Source organism: Euphorbia lathyris, chromosome 2 (assembly GCF_963576675.1).
Source record: "Euphorbia lathyris chromosome 2, ddEupLath1.1, whole genome shotgun sequence".
NCBI classification, from domain to species: Eukaryota; Viridiplantae; Streptophyta; class Magnoliopsida; order Malpighiales; family Euphorbiaceae; genus Euphorbia; species Euphorbia lathyris.
Genome location: NC_088911.1, coordinates 584,950 through 596,469, shown reverse-complemented (window position 1 = coordinate 596,469; position 11,520 = coordinate 584,950).

Genomic DNA, 11,520 nt, shown 5'->3' with positions numbered 1-11,520 from the left:
AAAAAATTACACTTAAAAATTTAAAATAGAAATTTAAGCTTAAAAATATTATATTATATTTGGCCCCTTTAGGCCTGAATGAGTATTGTAATTAAATTTATAATAAAAAAATTAATATATATATATATATATATATTAAACAAATATTTGAGCTTTTTTACTCTAAACCGCCGCACTCCTAACTTATACCACATGTACACCTTGAGAACATCATATCATTATTGACTAGCATAATAAGTTCATACAAGTTCACACTTTAACTAATGGAATAATAGTATGGTGTAATTAAATTGACTATATATTTATTTAGTTGGTGATTTTAAATGACATTCTAGATTATAAGTTATTAACAATTAGTCTTAACCAATAAATTATGAAAAACAAATCTTAAGCAATAAGAAATAAATATTAAATTACAAATCTTTGATGTAAAATACATAACATGACAGAAATTTAGTGTCCAATAATATAAAAAGTATCCAATTTTTATATTTTTGTAGGGCTAAGAGTCCTTGCAAGAAAGTAAATAACATTCAATTTACAATATATTAAATTTAAAAATATATATTCAATTAGACCTAACATGTCACTTACTTTCTGAACTAAGAGCATTTGCGAGAATACTAAAGATCCACATACAGGACTATTCCGATCATAAGCTCAATCAAGAGGTATATCTGGTCTGAATTTGATAAATAAACCGCAAAACATTGAAAAATGTTTGTTATTAGCCTATTAAAAAATATCGAAAATTAATGTCAGTAATTAATTAGCTAGTGCAAGATTATATATGTAACAAATTGTACTGGAAAGTTGGAACAAATAAGACATGCTTGAGTTGCAAAAACTCATGAAAGATAACTGTACCAATATGAGTAACATGCTGGATAGATCCATCAGGTAGAAAAACTTTCTTAGGCTTGGGTAAAAGAATCAAATCACTCATTTGTGTTAAATTGTTACTCATGTGCATGGTTGCACCGTATCAATTATCCATGTATGTGGAAAAGAGGCTGAAGAAATACCTGAACAGCTAGCAGCAAAAGCTGTAAACTCATTTGGTTGAGAATTAGAAGACAGTGATTGCTTGCCTTTGAAAAGCTTGTTAACCTCCTATTGCACCATACTCATTATCCTTGTTTCATTTTAGTCATTTGATCTGTGTCATCTTCACTATCTGGATCAAATTCAAGTGGATGTTGTTGTTCCTTTGTAAAACAAGCTTTATTTGAACCACCCAAACCTCCTGAGCCACCTGATTTAAGATTAGAAGCTCCAGACACAGCTGTCACTGGACCAGTTTTGCGTGGTCCTTTGTACCAGTCAGGATACCCAACAAGCCTGAAACAAGACTTCCTATCATGACCAGTCCTGTCACAATAATCACAATGCAAATTGGCCTTGTTAGAATTATTAGGTTTGGATCCAGAATTGTTAGATCGGTTGCCCTGTGATTTAGAAGTAGAGGTTTGAACGGAATTAGCAAACACAGAATGAGAATCAGAAACAAGATTTCGCTGCTTATCAATACACATAAGCATAGAAAGTGCTTTGGTAACGGGAGGAAGAGGATCCATTAACAAGACTTAGTTAACAACATGTTCATAACCTGGATTTAATCCAGATAAAAAGTGCATCAGCTGATCTTCATCTTTAATTCCTTGAATGATTTTCCTCATATCACCACAAGTACAATTCGGAATTGGTCTAATAACACACAATTCATCACGAAATCGTTTGATTTTGTTAAAATATTCAACAACAGTGCAATTGCTTTGAACAACAGAATTAATTTCTCTTTTCAGTTGAAAAATTAATGGACCATTACTAGTTCCATATTCAGAGGCAATGTCTTTCCACAATTCTCGTGCAGAGGATGCGAAAAGAAAGGTTTCAGCAAGATCCTTGGAAAGAGAGTTTATAATCCAGGAGAAAACCAGACTATCATTATACTCCCAATTTTCATACTCTTTAGTACCTGGAGAAGGTTCTAAATCATCTTGCAAAACAAATTTTGGTTTGCGTTTGGAATGAAAAGCAAGCATCATGTTCCTCTTCCAAGAGATGTAATTATTTCCATTTAAGAGAGTAGAAACAAGAATCAACCCAGGATTTTCATTGTTTGATGCTAACACAAACCGATCTCTGTCATCTCTGTGACCTAGGATTGAATCGCCTCCTTGATCTCCTGACATTGAAATTTCACGATCGGATTCTGGATTTGAAATTAGGTTTTGATTTTTCTGCCTTGAATCTTCAAGATTTGAGTCACTAGAAACCGAATCGGTGTTACTATCTTCTACTTCAGGTATGACTTCTTCTTTCGGAATAGGATCTGCGCGCATGCAATACATTTGCATAAGTCCTACCTTGCATAGTTTATAGAGTTATGAAAAGAAAACCATACTCTGATACCATCATAGTTTCATAGAAGAAGAAAGAATCCAGAAAATGAGAAAGATGTCTTATTATTTCTTAATGAACTTTTACACATGGGTCCCTATTTATATTACATTTCAATGCCATGTCAGCTAAGACTTTTTATTTTCTATTTACAAATCTAACAAGATATATTGAAAAGTGGAATTGGAACAGAGCAGACAATATCTCATTATAAATCAACAACTTATCATGATTTTGTTGGTATTTTTGTTGCTTTAACAAAACAAAAATAATAAAAATAATTAGGACTTTCTCTCTTTGACTATCTTTCTATTTTTTCATTCCGTCTCTAATTTTTAATGTTAATTGAACCCCGATGAAATGAATGTAAAGCCTCTATTCATAGGCTAACCCGCACATGTCAAACGCGTAAGAGAGATGACTGGCGCATGCAATGCACACACGTGTAAGGATATGTGAATATTGGAGATATTGTGATTATGTAGGAAAAAAGAAAAAAAATATAAAATAGGAAAAATAGATGTTTTATTATTAAAACATAAAGTAAAAGGTAATTTTGGTATTTGAAAATTTATTTAGTATAGTTTGACGATTGACTCACGCATAAGGATTAAGGAGTTAAAAACACAAAACCTGGGAGACTATATAATTATTTCTAAAAACATAGGGACTAAGTAGTGTATTAGATAAAAACACAAGGATCTTATAATTATTTACCCTAAAAATTAATAGGTCGAACAATTTTTTTTATGACCGTTTGTTCCATATGTTTTGAAGTCATATGAACTACACTTGAGAATTACGCATTGGAAACCATTAGAATTACACTTAGGATGTTGAAGTTAAAAATATTCTTACATTTCTATTGAACAAGAAAATTTAATAATTATTGAAATTAAAATAGAATTAATGGTAATGAAATGTTTAGGTTACAATGAAATGTATTATATAAGTTGGGTTGTTAATATGTGTAAATGGAATTAAACAAGCTATTAAGGTTCTGCTTAATTTCTGTATTTTGTTTATATTATGACTATCCTTGAATTTGAATTGGGCAAATAATTTATTAGTCTTCACCTTTTCACCTAACACACTGTTTAATCCCGCTATTTTGAAAAACACATTATAAGGTCCCTATCATTTATCAATAATAACCCTTTAGTCCTTTTGTGTGTATTTTTTGGATTTTTAATCGAACATATCTTAGCTTTAAATATTGTCATAGTACGATACAAAATGAGTATGTTACTCTGTTATTTTATGTCTGTCTGTTATGCCAATACAACGGTTATAAATCTAAAAAAAATAGATAGAAAACCAAAGGTTAATATTGACAAAAGATAGAGACTTTATAATGTGTTTTTAAAAATAGAAGGCTAAACAGTGTGTTAGATAAAAATGAAGGGACTAACAAATTATTTACCCAATTGAATTTGAATTTGACTCCTATATGAGTTGAGTCAAGATCCAAAATGGAGTTATAATTAATTTGACAGTAAATCTATTTTCTGAAATTGTTTTCCTAAAATACTAATATATATATACCCTTTAGTATGTAGGTGAATGGTTATTTCAAGTTTCTTTAAACGGTTATATCAATTTAATTATTTCTTTTCACTTCTTACAAAAATTTCTGTCATAAAAAATGGCCCATCATTTGATTTTTTTTATTATTACTTTTTTTAAATTTATTTATTTTATTTTATTCTTTTTATATATTATTACTTGAAAATGAATTACAATGTAAAATATTTTAAATAAATTCACCAAAAGGTATCTTTCATGGAAAAAAATGAAAGGAAGAGATTTTACTATACAATTGATGTATAATATCTTCCACATATATGTGAATAATTTAATCATACATGTCATATTAATCAATAAAATATTAACTTATATAATCTAGCAATTACATATTTTTCAATTACTTATTTATAACTTTAAAATATAAATTTCATACTAATATGTAAATTTTAAATTTTAAACTATAAATCTAAAATATAAAATATGTTATTAAGTTATTGGTCAAACTTATCAAATCATCTGAATGTGGAATGTATACTAAAATTTCATTTTTTTAAAAGAACATTAATAGAATATGGAATTCAAAATTTCTAAACAGATAAGCTTAACAGTCACTTGCATAGAGCAATATCAACCGTTGGATGAATAATAATCAATGTCCATGACTAATATGTAACCACTATTAAATTACCACAGAAAACCTTCCATCACTCTCATTTTTACTCTCTCTCTCAATTTGGAGAGCTTGAGCACAATGGAGAACAATCTAATCCAACCAAAATCAATGTTTTCATCTTATAATTCTCCAACAATGAAAGATGGATTCTCCTATGAATGGTCACTTTCATCATCAAATCAATTGGACTTTCAGAATGTTGATCCCCAAATTAATTCAAATTATTCAAATGGATCATCATCTTTAAATCCCATGTACAATGGGGTTTATCAAACCAGTTCAACAACAACTCTGAATTTCCAAAATAATTATGAGCCCGAGCCATTTGTACAAAATAATGGGCATGTTCAAGTCATGTTCAATCAATTTAATCCTCATCATACACCAAATCCCACTGAAATTATAGGCTCAAATCAGAGCCAAACCCATTTGTATACGAAACCTTTCAAGAAGAACATGGATATAGTTAAGGGGAAATGGACAATTGAAGAAGATAGGTACGAAATTAGAAAAATCTGGTTCATGTTTGTTGAAATTAACCGGTTGTTCCCTGTGATATGATATCTCGCATTTTCGATCATGTTTTGCAGGCTTCTGACTAAGCTAGTGCACAAGTATGGAGAAACAAAATGGTCTCAAATTGGTGAATTGTTGCCCGGCAGAATTGGGAAACAGTGTAGGGCAAGATGGATGAATCACCTTAGGCCTCATATCAAGGTAATTTAGTAATCCGTTTAAACAACCTTTCCTGGTGTCCCTTTCCGTCATGACAAAAAACTATATCCCCAATCATATTATCTAGAGCTTTCGACCTTTTTTATATGTGTTCTAAATAGGGACAAAATCAGTTAACCCTATGAATAAAAATGCCGCCATGGAAGACATATGGAAATGTCTAAATTGGCATGTACATATGAATTTATTTGTAAATAATGATGCCAATTCATTTTATTTAATATTCGTTAAATGGTCGTGTGTGTAAACTGTGTTATGGTATGTTTTTTTTTTTTACAGAAGGATGCATGGAGTGAAGAGAAGGATAAGATACTGATACAGGTACATATAGAAATGGGAAACAAATGGTCTGAAATTGTAAAATTATTGCCTGGGAGAACTGAAAACTCAATTAAAAATCACTGGAATGCAGCAAGAAAAAAGAAAAAGTGCAGAAATCTTCTTCATGATCACATCAGGAGCTTGAAATTAGACTCTAAAAGGCCTAGTGCTACTGAAACACCATGTTCGAGCTTCCTGCAGCTGCAGCCACAGGTCATGGAGGTTAATCAGAATAATAATCAAAGCTTGGTTCTAAATTTTGAGTTTAATTTTGATTTTGAAGAGAAGATGTTTGAAGATGGAAACTTTGAATCTTTCTTATGCTTACTTGAAGATATGAATAGTGTTGTTGATGATCACAAAACCTGTGAGGATGATGCTGCTTCCATGGATTTACCGGCGAAGAAGAACTAGACGGATTTAGTGGAGATGATTTCTCATGCTAAAATGTAATAGATAGATAATTACAATAATATTAATATTTTGTTGTTTCAATTTAAATGCATAAAAAAAATTACATCTAGATGTTTTTAGTTTATTTCTAAATTAAAAAAATAAATATTATATTGGATTATCAGTATTGGAAATAAGAGACCGGATTGGGATGACAATGTGTAGGGTACATGCAAGTAATGTCAATCCTAAGTCCTTACCCATTGAAGTTTTAATTACCGGTATTCGTCTCATTACCCTAACCGGTATACCTTTTGCATTCCATATTTAATTTATGGATACCCGTTAAGAATCAATAAATAAAGCAAAAAAGTATTACAAATTTAATACAATATAAATTTAATAAATTGAACTTTAATCAATAATGGCATCACACAATGGTTGAACAACAAATGATTAGGGTTCAAATTTTATATGTTACATCTAAAAACCAATAATATTTTTTAGGGAAAATTACACAGAAATTCATCTTTTAATAACTATTTACAATTATGTCAAATCATAATTTTGGATTATGTCAAACTAGTAAAATCAGTAATTTTAATATATTTTAAGGATGCGAATTTATAAATTAGAAGTCTAGAATATATTTTCTAGGGTTTATGATTTATGAATTGGACTCTAGAATTTTTAAACTATGGTATAAAATCATATTATATAAAGAATAATGACATTAAGAATTAAGTTTGGTGATATGATTTTGTTGTAATTTTGTACTTAATTGTGATATTCATGTAATTGACCCTATTTTTTAATATATAAAAAAGTTATGACAGGTAACGGGTACAGGGTACCATAGGGGTATTCCCATACCCATCCCATTAACCTAACACGTAATGGTTCTGATCCCATACCCGTCCCATACCTTTTTATACATGGTACATGTTTATCTATTAGAATCGGATAATATCGGATACCCGCTGGTATAATACTCGTTGTCATCCCTAGACGAGATAACCGTATTAATCAAGGCCGGATAATAATTTACTGCAAGAAATCATTATTTTCTTTTTAATAACAAAAACAATTAAAATTATTATTATATTCATATAAAAAAATAAAATTAATCCAAATATACGCATTACAATAAATAGAAAAACACTATATATCCATAAAAAAAATAACAAAATAATATAATACTCGCATTTTGCAGTGAGTTAAGGACAAAAAAGATATGAAACCTTTCTAAAAATATATTTTGTTTTCATAAAGTTATAAACTTAGTGAAAATCAACTGTCATGAAGAATTGGGTCTTATGGTATTTATTATACTTTTATTGGAAAACAAATTCTGATATATTAACACTTAACTATATTAAATATTTCATAAAAAAAATATATTAGATATTTATATTTAGTAAGATTTTTAAAATTTTCTTTTTATGATTTAAAATTCCTATAATTTAGGGATTCTGAGTTTTAATATCTTTTCCAAAAATTAGATCAACTCCATTGAATTCTTTTATTAACAAATAAAATTTTTTATATAAACAAAACAGAAATTAATATTATTCCATTTAAAAAAATATAAACTTATAAAATTTCATAAAAATCCAAACTAGAGAGAGTAGAAAAATCAAAAAAGAAGAAAATAGATCATAAAAACAAAAAAAAAAATTTACAAATAGTTTGTAGAAAATAAATCTTATTTTTAAATTACACAGTACTAAAAGACATAGTTTAAACTGGATCAATTATTCTTAAATAGCTTAACACATCAATTGCCCCTGAACTTATAAAAAAAACTTGTTTGGCCCCTAAATTTTCAAAGTGTTCCAATAGCCCCCTGAACTTGCATAAAATATTCAGTTAGCCCCCTGAACGTGCATAAAATTTAATCAATTGATCACCCGGTTGTAAAAAAGTAAGTTTAATACGGAAAATATATTGCACGCATCTTAAAAAAGTAAAACAATCAATATCAGGGTATTGCGGTTGTAATATTAGAGAATACAATGTTTATAGTTGAAGAAGTAATAACTTGCTTTTTACTCTATTCTTGAATTATGTAATAACATTTTAAGACACGTAAAATAAATTTTCCGCATTTAACTTGCTTTTTTTTTACAATCGAGTAATCAATTGGTTGCATTTTACGTAAGTTCAGGGAGCTAATTGAATATCTTATTCAAGTTTAGGGGGCTATCGAGACACTTTGAAGTTCAGGGAACCAATCAAGCTTTTTGGACGAGTTTAGGGGGCAAATAATGTATTAAGCCTTCTTAAATTTGATAAATTCGATGGCTATTGTATTTGAATTTTGGATAAGGACTAACAATGATATTTAAGCCTTGCTAAAAATAGAGATTAATATGCGTGGAAGCGCCTCTAGTGCTCAAACTAAATGTAGATGCTTCAATTCTTTCTATGTCTGGGTTTCTTGGTATTGTCTAGTTCTGTAAAACAGTTAAGGGTGCTTTTGTTGGGCTTTTTCTCTAAATTTTCTAGGTAAGTACCAGCTGCCTAGAGAGAGAGGATACGGAGATTAGGAAGGCCCTTAGTTGGATTAAGAAGAGAGGCCTAGAGGTAGTGATTGAGTCTTATGTTGTTATGGTAATTGTTCATTTTCAACTATGCATCCTTTCTGGATCTACTTATGGATCCTTTCAAGAAGAGTGTAAACATATTATTTCTTCTTTCAATGACGTTTCAGTCAATTTTATAGGTCATCTTGCGAATGTGGTTGCTCACACTCTTGCAAGGGCTTCCTATACTCTGTTCTTTCATATTCATTGATATAAGTCTGCTTTTTTTAAAAGCCCAAAATTAATTAAAAAGAATCAGCTTTGTAGACATAAGTCTACTTTAGCTCAAGTTTGGGAACGTATATATAATTTTCCATAGGTAAGTTATCCAAACAGAAAAGGGTTTAATAGACATTTCTAATTGTAAATCCCTTTTGGAGGATGTTATAAATTGTTCTATTAGTTTTATGAAACGATCAGTGAATCAAGCAGCTCATATCCTAACTCAGGCTGTTGATTTTGCGTCTGATTGTGGAGTTTGGGCTCATGTCCATCCTCCAACTATTTGTAATTTGCTTTGAGTTTAATATATCTCATCTACTTTAAAAAAAATGGTTTAGTCGTTTAAGTTTAAGTAGTGCTATTAAAAATAGTTTCAAGGGATTTGATATTTTTAAAAGGTGATATCAAACAAGCTAAAAATCAATAAGCATTTAATGTATTAATTTTTCCATGTAACTCTCTAATGAGTTTTTCAATTAGTTGAAATTTTAATTATATTGTGGTTTTAATGTCTTCAAGTTTATAATTTGTTCTTAAATTCCATGATTAGGGTTCATATTAAAAATATTAAGTGATAAATTAATGTTTCATTGTTTGATTTAATTTAGTTTTAGTGTATTGGTAAAATTTATATTAGCTAATCTTATTTGATAATATGTGACTATGCATATTATTTGTTTGAAGATAATTTAAAGGGAGGACTTAAAAAAAATCTTATAGTACGGGTTTTGACAATTAAGGATTGTGGTATTTTGTGTGATAAATTAATATTTATTGTTTTAGATGTGAGCAAAAAAAAGTTTTTTTTGTGTGATAAATTAATATTTATTGTTTTAGATGTCAGCAAAAAAAAAAAAAAAAAAAAGATATGGCCGAAGTTTTTTATCGAATCAATTTTTTGTCATATATAAAAAGATACTTGTTAGTATAAGAATTCAACACAGTGGATCCACTTTTTAGAAATTATATGAAAAATAAAAATCTTAAATTCTAGAATAGTTAAATCATAAAAAGGAAAGTTTAGAAATCTTATTAAATATAAATATTTCATATATATATATATATATATATATATTTTTTAAATAGAACCTTGTATTGATAATTAAGCCAAGCTTACATCAGAAAGAGTCAATGCTCTAATACATAACGGGGAATGATCCCAAACAAAGGGTGAAGCAAAATTAAAAGCGTTCTTTACGAGCCTGTTCGCCACCCTGTTGGCATTTCGTGGTATAGAGACAAGTGTAAGGTTGGGGCAGGCTTCCGCCAGCTGTCGACAGTACGTGATGATGAAGTCAAACTCCGATCTGTCCGGTTGTGGTGAGAAAAAAGCATCCACCATGCCCTTTTAATCCATTTCGATAATTACCGACATCATACCTTGCTGTTTAACCCAAACCAGAACTTCTCGTAGGCCCATAGCTTCGGCCATTAAGGGTCTCCATGTGCTGATGTAGTGTGCCGTTCTGCAGGCCGTTACCCTCCCAAGAGAGTCACGACAAACCATTGCAAGACCAATCCGCCTATTAGCAGCGTCCACAACCGCATCGGTGTTTATTTTGATGCTACCTGCTGGCGGAAACAGCCATCTCCCACGCTGCTGGGTAAACGTGGTACCTTCCTCTCGCTCGACTTTCACTACAAGAAAAAACAGTTTTAATGACCAAAATTTAATGACGGGTACAAAAACACTCATTAAAAACCTATCCTTAATACTTTTAATGATCGGAAATTATAAAATTTATTATTACTGACTGATTTTTTATTTTTTCTTAAGTTTCACCAAAAAATCCGCTCATTAAAGAAAAAATATAAAAAAAACTTATTAAATTTGTTTTCTTTTCTTTTCTTTTAGGAGGCAAAAGTTCCCTCCAAGAATTTTGGGTTTCCCCCAAAAATCAAAATCAAGACAAAAATGTGATTTTTCTTTCCCTCGAAAAGTCATTTAGAAACCTCAGAACTTTTAGGTTTCTCTCGACCCTCATGCCGTCATCTCTCTAGCCACGGAAGAATTTGAAATCGGAATCTGGGAATTCTTAACCCATCGAACGCTTGAAACTGGACAACCAAAGGTACCTCCTCTCTCTTCTTCGTTTCTTTTAAAGGACCAGATTTTGAAAAATCATCCTCATCTAGGTTTTGGTTTTTGTTTAAACTGATACAAATTCTTCTTCTCAAAGCTGTTTGAGTTCTTCTTCAAATCCCCAAAATAGCTCAAAATAGTTTTTGGTTGGAGACTACAGGAGATAGATCTAACAATAATCCCATATGACTGATATGAATTTACACTTACATATGTAATTTTTGTTCTACTTATCTAATTCTATATGTGTATGTATATAATTTTTGTCCTACTTATCTAATTTTCCATACCTTGCCCATCAATTTCTCTATTAAGTTGGTGTTGTTGAAAATGCATGCCTAAAAGTATTGTAAAGTTGGAATATTGTCGACTTTTATGCACCTAAAGGAGGATAGTGTGCTTCTAATATTATTGATATTTGCAATTTTGTAATTTTACACTAGAATGCTAACATAGCTGCTTGGATAGTGACCTAGGCCTTGAAACTTGCCCTGATATTGGACACGGTGCTTTGGTACTACAGACAGGGTTCTTATCTCTGTAAGTCGACTAATATTTGATAAAGGCACTAAAATTGC